Source organism: Trichosurus vulpecula, chromosome 5 (genome assembly GCF_011100635.1).
Source record: "Trichosurus vulpecula isolate mTriVul1 chromosome 5, mTriVul1.pri, whole genome shotgun sequence".
NCBI lineage: Eukaryota > Metazoa > Chordata > Mammalia > Diprotodontia > Phalangeridae > Trichosurus > Trichosurus vulpecula.
The window spans coordinates 269,291,732-269,301,018 of record NC_050577.1 but is presented as its reverse complement, the minus strand read 5'-3'; positions in this window follow the sequence as shown (position 1 = coordinate 269,301,018).

The window sequence follows — 9,287 nt, the reverse complement described above, 5'->3', positions numbered from 1 at the left end:
TTTTTACAGATGAAGAAACTGAGACACACAGGGTTAAGTGACTTGCCCAGGGTCACACAAGTAGCAAGTGTCTCAGGCTGAATTTTAACTCAGATTCTTCTGACTCTAGGCCTGGCACTGTGTCTACTGTACCACATAGTTGCCCTACAGGAGCAGAGTAGTAGTTATTAATTTAATTCTAAGAGGAATTATGGCATTCTCTCTTTTCTCTTGGCCTGGACAGTAGCAGCATGGTTAAGTGCTGTGGTCTTCATACAGTTAGAAAGCTCTACAGTCAGAAAAGAGACCAAAAGTGGCATGAGAAACAGTAGAAGAAAGCTTATTTGGGCACTGATCTAAAGGCCAACCCATTTGGAGGAGGGTCCCATGCAAAAGAAGTTGTCTTGGGAAAAGGTGTGGAAGCCAAGCAACCCAATTCTGTTGTGTCTAAGTCCAACTAATTAAGAACAGCAAATAGTAATAATAAAAATGAAAATTTAAAAAAAACATCACTGCTTTTGTTCCCAAGGACAGTTGCTTGAACTTTAATGAGCACAACGATGAGGTTTTGGAGATTGGATTTGGTCGGAAAAGTAGGATTGTTAGTGATGTTCCTAGAGTCCACTTCAAGATTGTAAAAGATACAAACGTTTTTCTTCTGGCCTTGTTCAAAGGCACGGAAGGAAGAACAAGATCATAAAACTTGTATGATCCCTTTATCATAGTAAAACATTTTCATGTAAAAAAAAGGAAGTTTGACGTAGTGGACAAAAAAACTGGCCTAGCGGTCTTGCACCCAAGGACAGTGCATTTCCTTGGCTAGGCATTTAATTGAACTGAATCAGAAAATCTAGGCTCAGAATCTCAGCTAGGGCAGGGTGTCATGGCTTTGTCCTTAGGGTGCCCAAGTTAGAGGGTGCTAAAAGTGCTTTCAGACCTTCATCCCTGTAGCTGCAGCAGCTGAGCACTCAGTAAGCAAGAATAAATTAAGAATCTACCCCGCGGTGGGCTGGGTTCTGGGGTGTGCTGTAGTGGTTGTGAGCATTTTCAACAAAGAAATTAGCAATTGCTACAAATCAGAGTTTGGTTTATTGTTTTGTTGATTGTTTAGTCTTAAGAAATGATGGAGGAAGTGTTAACGATGCGGATTAAACTTAAAAGTATGTCTTGAGTATATTTCCTCCTACCTTGTTCCTCTCTCCCCCTCCCTCCACAGCATCCTACTCCAGAGCTGTAGGTTAAACATTTATCATCATACTAGCTAGATGAGTTTATCCCTTGCTCTTGATCCCCTGGTAGGATGATCCCTAAGACTACCTCCAGTTCCAACTTCTGTTTCCTGTTGACTCAAGGCATCTAGTATTTGAGTGCCTTTCTTAGAATACTTCACTTTAAAATTTGTGAGAGCATGCTTCATACCACTTGCCTCAGGCCTGGTTTATGGTACTTACTCCGGGTACAAAAAGAGCTCTGTTTGGTCTCTTCTTTTCCTAGGTACTCTTACAGCAGCTGTGACAGGCAGGACCTCTGTCTTGGCTCTTCCCTGGAGAACATGAAATGGCTCTGAAACCTAGGGGAGTTGGAGCTGGATACTTCTGCCCCAGTAATCTGGATTCCAGCAAAGGGAGGATTCTCATGTCCATTTACTGCCAGAGCAATATTTCCACGAATACTTTTTCTATGGATAAATTTTGAAGTGAGGCATTTTGAGCAGGATGCTCAGCCCCTAGTTGCCTTGGGTCTGGAGATAGAATGTTAGAAGTGAGAGGAGCCATAGGGGTCATTTGGTCAAACCTCTTTATTTCTACATTTATTGTTAACTTTGTTTTTCCCACATTTATTTTTTTTAATTTTATTTTTTTAAGTGTATATAAATTTATTTTCTCCCTTTGGGAAAAAAAGAAAAACAATACCCTTGCAACAAATAGGAATAGTCAAGCAAATCAACTTCCCATATTGGCCATGTCTAATATATACATACATACACGCATACATATATACAGACATGCACACATATATGTGTATATACATATATATTATATACACATATACAATTATACAATATATAAATATATATATATATATACAATTATATACATATGTATGTGTATATAAATATGTGTGTGTGTGTGTGTGTATGCATATGATTTTGTCCCCAGAGTCCTTTACCTGTCTATTGGGGAATGTACAGCATGCTTTATCATTGGTCCTCTTGAATCAGGATTGGTCATTACCCAGCCCACTTATTTTGTAGGCAAGGATACTGAGGCCTAGAAAAGGGGAGGGATTTTCCAAGGCTACATAGAAAATCAATGATAAAACTGGGAAAAGAACCCAAGTCTTCTCACTCCCAATACATTGCTATGCATCGCTCTGTCTTCATTGTCCTCGGCTGTTGGTCACCCAATGGATCATTATTGAAACAGTTTAGTTGGGAAGGGAAGAGTGACAGAGGTCTAGAGAAGAATAAGCGATATATGCTGAAGGGATCACAAAACTTGGTACTTGGTAAAGTACAAAATGCTACCTACATGAGATTAGTTCTTTGAGGGTACCCCTTGTCCCAGCAACTTGAGGAAAAAATAGCAAAAAGTTGATAAATACACCAGAAAAGAGTAATGGCCTCAAGCCCTAATACCACCCTGGGGCTAACAGTGACTCAGCATCCTAGGTAGAGTGTCTAGTTCATCTTTGTATTCCCAGGCTATACCTAGCACCTTAGTAGAGTTTTCAATGGGGGACAAAGTAGGAGCTCAATGGAAGTTTGCCAAATTGAATTGAAGGGAACACTGAGATTAGAATAGAGTTTCTTGACCCTTGTGTGTCTCAGATCCCTTGGGTTATGGTCTGGTGAAGCCTATGGACCTCTTCTCAGAATCATGTTTTTAGGTGATAAAGTACATAGGATTACAAAGGAAACCAATTCTACTGAAATGTTAATATATACCAATATACACATGCACACAAGCACATACATATGATGTGTGTATATAAATATAAATAAATGTATGTGTGTGTATATATATATACACACACACACACACACACACATACACACACACCAAAATCACAATCCTCAAGTTAAAAACTCCTGAAAAAGCATATTGACCACCTATTTAATTTATATGACTGAGGGATTTTTTTTCCCCTTTTATATAAAATGTCATTCTTTTATCAACATCCTCGAGTTAGGATTGATCCTCACTTATCTTCATTCCCTTCTCCCATTAAGAACCTGTAAAGAAGATGTTCCCTGGCTTTGATAATGGTATAATAGAATGAATAAATGAATGAAAAACATTTATTAATGCCCACCATGTGCCAGGCACTATGCAAAATTTTGGGCACAGAAAAATACAAGGAAGACAATCCCTACCCTCAAGTAACTTACATTCCAGTAGGGGAAGACAACTTATATAGGAAAGCCATCTGATGACTGGGAGGTCCTAGGCTTTACCTCCTTCGTGAAATCTTTCCTGATTCCCCAGATATTAGTACTCTCTTCCCTTCCTCGAATTAATAAGGAAGGGATGTTTTGGTCAGGAAAGTCTAAAGAAATAGTGAATGGAGTCATAGGGAAATTGACTGCCCCATCCTTTCTGGGAATGATAGTGCTGACTGGGGTGGAGAACTAGGAAGAGGGAATGAGCTTGTTGGCATAGCATAGAGATGGCTTAGAAGTTGGGCAGCAGGTCTGGGATCAGGGAAGGTAAGGTCATTAGTCAGAAGCACTCAGAGTTTCAGGGGAAGGAGCTTAAATTCCTGTACAAGGTGGAACTTAGAGGCATGACTTGAAGATGAATGGGAAATGGTGGTCTGCCCTATACAAAGACAGAGGCAACCTTGAAAATAGCTCTCAGATGTTCTTCCACTCAGTCCCCAATTTCATTCCCTAAGATCTCTCCTAACCCAACCAGGAATAGGACAAGACTGAGTGAATACATTGGAATGTGATGAGGACAGTGGTTTGCTTCAGTGGAGGGAACATTGGACTTGGAATTAGAATACCTAGGCTTCAAGCCCAGGTCTTCCATTTAATATCTCTGTCATTCTGAGCATCTTTTTTTTTTCTCTCTCTCTGGGCTTCCATTTCTTCATCTGTCAAAGAGAGGTGAGTGAGATGACCTCTTGAATTCTTTACAGCTATAAATCAATGATCTATCATGGTTCAAAATCCTTTAGCTTCACATGTGCATTTGAAAACACTCCCCAAAACACTCCAGTTGTGGGTCAGACAAGGAAGAAAAGTTTCTATTTTGACACTAACTAGCTATGTGATTGTGGGAAAGTCTCTGAGCTGCCATCTCTTCATCTGACATATTGAAATAGTAATTCCTGTCTTGTCTCTTTTATGTAGTTGTGGTGACCAAGTGCCCTATATTTCTTTAAATGTTCTGGGCCAATAGCCACAGCTCCCTTTATTTTAGGACACTGACAATCCATAAGTTTCTTTTCATATAAATCTTCATTTGAGTGGAGGCAAATTGAAAAAACAAAACAAAACAAAACACCAATCCAGCTCCCTCACTTAAAGGGACTCTCCTTAAACTGCCATGGAGCAGTGATGGGGGAAACCTGACGTAGGTTCTGGAGTTCAGTGTCTCCTGTTTTTAATGATCTCTCAACCACCTTTCATACTCATCTGTTCCAGAGCTTATTTACCTGTGACAGCAGGGCATCTAACCTTAGTCTATCTTTTAGTTATTCCAGGTCACTTCTTCTGGCTGTGGTCTGGGCAGAAGTGGGGCTGGCCCAGGATGCCATTCTTCCAGAATGTCACTTCATATCAGGCTAATAGAATAGAATAACTAGTGTCAACCAATTAGAGGAGGCAAATGTGGTGTACTATAGACCCGGAAAACCTGGGTCCAAATCCTGGTTCTTCTACTTTTTAGCTGTGTAACCTTAGACAAATCACTTTTCTGAGTGTTAGTTTCCTTATCTGTAAACAGGGGGAAATTATCCTAGCACTGATATAACTTGTAGCCATCTGATGATCAAATAAAATATATTTATATATATGTACATATATGTGTATATGCATACATTCATATATGTACACAGACAGAGTATTATTTAACTGTTAATTGCTTTTGCTAATATTGGCTCCCTTATCTCACCTACAAAGAAATCCTGCTGGGAAAACTTCCAGGCTTCCTGTCAACCCCCAATTTTTCTATATATTTCCTTTTTAAATTCCCAGATGTGTCTCTTCCACCGGACAGCATATTCATAGCCAGCTGGAATTAACTCCAGGAAGGTAATTTACTCCACCACCTTCTTAAGTAAAGCACACCTGGGAAGATGTCTGATAAAGTCCTTTCTGGTCCTTAACTCAGCCACAAACTCAACCAACTTTAAAGGCCTACTATATGCAAGTCACTGTACTAGGTGCTCCAGATGCAAAGAAAACAATGGAATAGCCTCTGCCCCCAAGGAATTTTCATTCCATCTATTGAACAGAATATAACATGTGTACACATGCACAGATAAGTGAATAAGCAGAAAGTAATTTGAGGAGAGGGGAGGGCATTAATAACAGTAATATCAGGAAAGGTTTCGCATAGAAAGTGACACAGTGGATAGAGCACTGGGACTGGGGTCAGGAAGACCCGAATTCAAATTCAAATTTAGATGCTTGCTAGCTGTGTGACCCTGGGTGAGTCATTTAACCTCTGTTTGCCTCAGTTTCCTCATCTGCAAACTGTAGATAATAAAAGCACCTACCTCCCAGGGTTGTTGTGAGGATTAAAGGAGATGATGATTGCGAAGCACCTAGCACAGTGTCTGGCACATGGTAAAAACTATATAAATGTAGACAATTAATTGTCTCATTTTCCTCATCTGTAAAATGATCTGGAGAAGGAAATGGAAAACCTCTCCAGTATCTCTGCCAAGAGAACCTCCAAAAAGGTCCCAAAGAGTTGGACACAACAGAAACGGCTGAACAACAACGAAAATATATCATTATCCTTATAGGAGGTAAATCTGAGGACCTCATAGGTCATTAGAAAATTTGCTTGGGAGAAGCTACATTACAAAGTTATAGCTAGATTTCTGTATGGAGCCCGAGGGTTTTCAAAACTTGCATGCCTATTATCTCATATCCAATATTTATTACCTGATTTGTTTCTTACAATAAGCCAGTCTGATAGGTGGGGCAACCATGGCGTAGTGTATAGAAAGTTGAACCTGTAGCCAGAAATACCTGAGTTCAAGCCCTACCTCCTATACACTATGACTGTGTGACGCAAGTCATTTCAACTCTAGGCTACTCACCAGGTCTATAAGTTTCAGAAAGGGTGCCATCCTGTATAGTATAGTCCCCTATCCCTATGAAAATCAGTTCTAGTTTGTATCCATATTTCAGATCTTAGTTATCTTGTGGGCTTCATCCTGAGGTAAATTTCAATTACATTGAACAAATCCAATCTATCATTGTCCTTGATTGTTGCTATAACATGGTGTCTGCATTTTTCCAAAAGTATTTCTATAGGTTTTAATGTATCTATCATGGTTTCTAAGAATACCCACCAATTTTATTTCTTCTTTTTGGCAAAGAAGTTTTTACATTTCTTTCTTTCTTTTTCCCCTGAGGCAATCAGGGTTAAGTGACTTGCCCAGGGTCACACAGCTAGTAAGGCTAGATTTGAACTCAGGTCCTCTTTACTCCAGGGCCAGGTATTCTCTCTACTATACCACTTAGCTACTCCTGAAATATTAACATTTCTATAGCTATCTTAAAGCCAGATGAGTCCTGTATTTTATTAATAGTATAATTTCCAAATCTTATGGCCCACTTTATAGTCCTGAAAATGAATATTAAAACTATTATTGTGCGGATATTAATCATCTTAAATATGTTCTTTCCATTTAGCTTTGATTTCAGAATGCTAATCAGTCTCTTAATGTTAATGGACTCTGCCACTGCCTTCCCTTCAACATCTTTAGGCTCAGTGTGTATTGATTGGAGGAGATCAAAGTGTATCATCTTCATCCATTAATTCAATGCAATCTCCAGATTGAAACTTGAAACCTTCAGTCTCCTTACTAGGTATATCTTAATAATTTTACATTTGTTGAGTCCAAATGAACTTTTTATATAATTTGAGAAAGATTCTCTAAGATGAAGGAGCTTTTGGATATGTTTTTGGTAGAGTCATATAGTTTAATGACACATGTTCATTAAGATGGTTTGGCACAATGGTGCCTTTAATTTGGAAGCAATATTTAATTCTGTTTAGGAAACATGATCATGAATTTAAGGCTAGGCAAAACTATACTGGGATTAAACTTTTCCCCTGAAAAATTCTGCATTTTATATTAGTTGTAGTTGACTTTATTGGGTTGATGGTGTATTCCAAATTTATGACAGTTATCCAAGCAGACATCAAATACTTTGGTGGTCTTACTATACTTAGATCTCCTCATACATTTTAAGCGACTGAATAAATTATGAGTGTGATTGAGTCAAAGGCTCCTCATTAACCAAAAAAGGAAATAAAAATATTATGGCCTTTTCGGAAGCTTTGTTCCATAATTTCCAGACTGATAATGTTGCTCTTTAAATTGCTTGACTTTGTGACATGCTTTTTTCATTTAGCTCTTCAACTAATACATTCTTTTCTTATAAGTGTTTATATATATTTTTAAATATACAAGCTGTTAATGCTTTGTATTGAATACACATAAATGTGTTTGAACAACATTTGGAGGGTTTTCTGGTGTTCTCATCTTGTGTTAATAGATATGTAATGCCTTCTGTTAAGAAAGATAGGAGTCAATTTCAGATCTGACAGGAAGTTGACAGAGTGCTTTACCAATAATTCATATGTTATTGTGAAGCATTTGAGCCAAGAATTTTGGATCTCATCTGGTTCTACTGCTTTCCAGTTTGATGACATAACTGTTCTGTCATTCATCATATTAACAATGCACAAACTTTGATCCAGCTTGCATTTTCATTTTGTTGGTCAAATAGAAAATTTCCGTATCTTCTTCTGGCACTCAACCTCACCTATGATTTCTGGATGCCTCAAGCCTCTGGCATAATGTTTTTGATCACGATTTTTGTTATTGATTCTTTCCATTCATTTCTTTTTGTTACCTTTCGCTGAGCAACGTGCCTGGTGTTCCGGTTTTCTACTGAAATACCAGCTAGATTTGGATGTAATCTTGAGATGCCCTTCCACAAATCTTCAACAGTTCCCTCTATTTGCCTCTGCCATGGTGGTGTTTGACACCTGTCCTTACATTCCTTGATAGTTTTACCTTTTCTCTTACAGTTTTTACCACATCAATGTCTGTCATATTAACTGCTATCTACTGCTATCTGCTGTCAAATACTGTGGAGAAGGCTATTTGTTCATGGTGGTGATAGTAGCTACCAGCTTGTGTGAATTAATCTGTTTTGACACAATTGGTCTGCTAACTAGATTTGTGTCATCAAATTTAAAAAAGAACTTTTTTTGAATCCCCAACTAACTATGCTCATGCCCTTTCGAAAATCATTTGAGATATCTGTCCTATTTTGCTATAATTTTTGCTATTGGGCATGAGTTCTGGAGATTGCATTAAATGAAATGTTTCAAAGACCTTGGGGTCTTCAACTTTTCCTTTTTCACATTTCAGTAGCTGCATAATTTTGTCTTTTATTTAGTCTAAACTAGTCTTAGGGGTGCACCTATGTGGTGCAGTGAGTAGAGCACCGGCCCTGAAGTCAGGAGGACCTGAGTTCAAATCTGGCCTCAGACACTTGACACATGTACTAGCTGTGTGACCTTGGGCAAGTCACTTAACCCCAATTGCTCTGCCTTCCCCCCTCCAAAAAAAAACCAACAAAAAACAAATAAACAAACAATAAACTAGTCTTAGGGATAGTTAGCTACACATTGCTGTATGACTTGGAGCTGAGAGTAACATCGACAAAAATGCATGGCTTATAACTGGTGAAATCTGTTTCCAGTGTTGTTAACGACATAGTATTTGAGTATAATGGAAGAGTTCTAGTCTTCGGTCCACTGCATACACAGTTGTGGTGGTGGCTGTCTACATCACCTTCACAAAAGCCTTTTCAGTAGGTGGGATATTGACATTTCTGATTTATTCGGGAGGATTTTGTCCTCTTCTGATACCAGAACATAAAAGAGTGCTACTTATTCCACGGTCATCCATGTTAAGCTTTTTAGTAGGACCAGCCTACAATTCTGTCTGCCCCATTTATTTCTTAGGTACATAAGATCCATTTTCTTCACACTGGCTGAGGCGTTCACATGATCAGTGGGATTGCCAGTTACATCGCCAGCTGG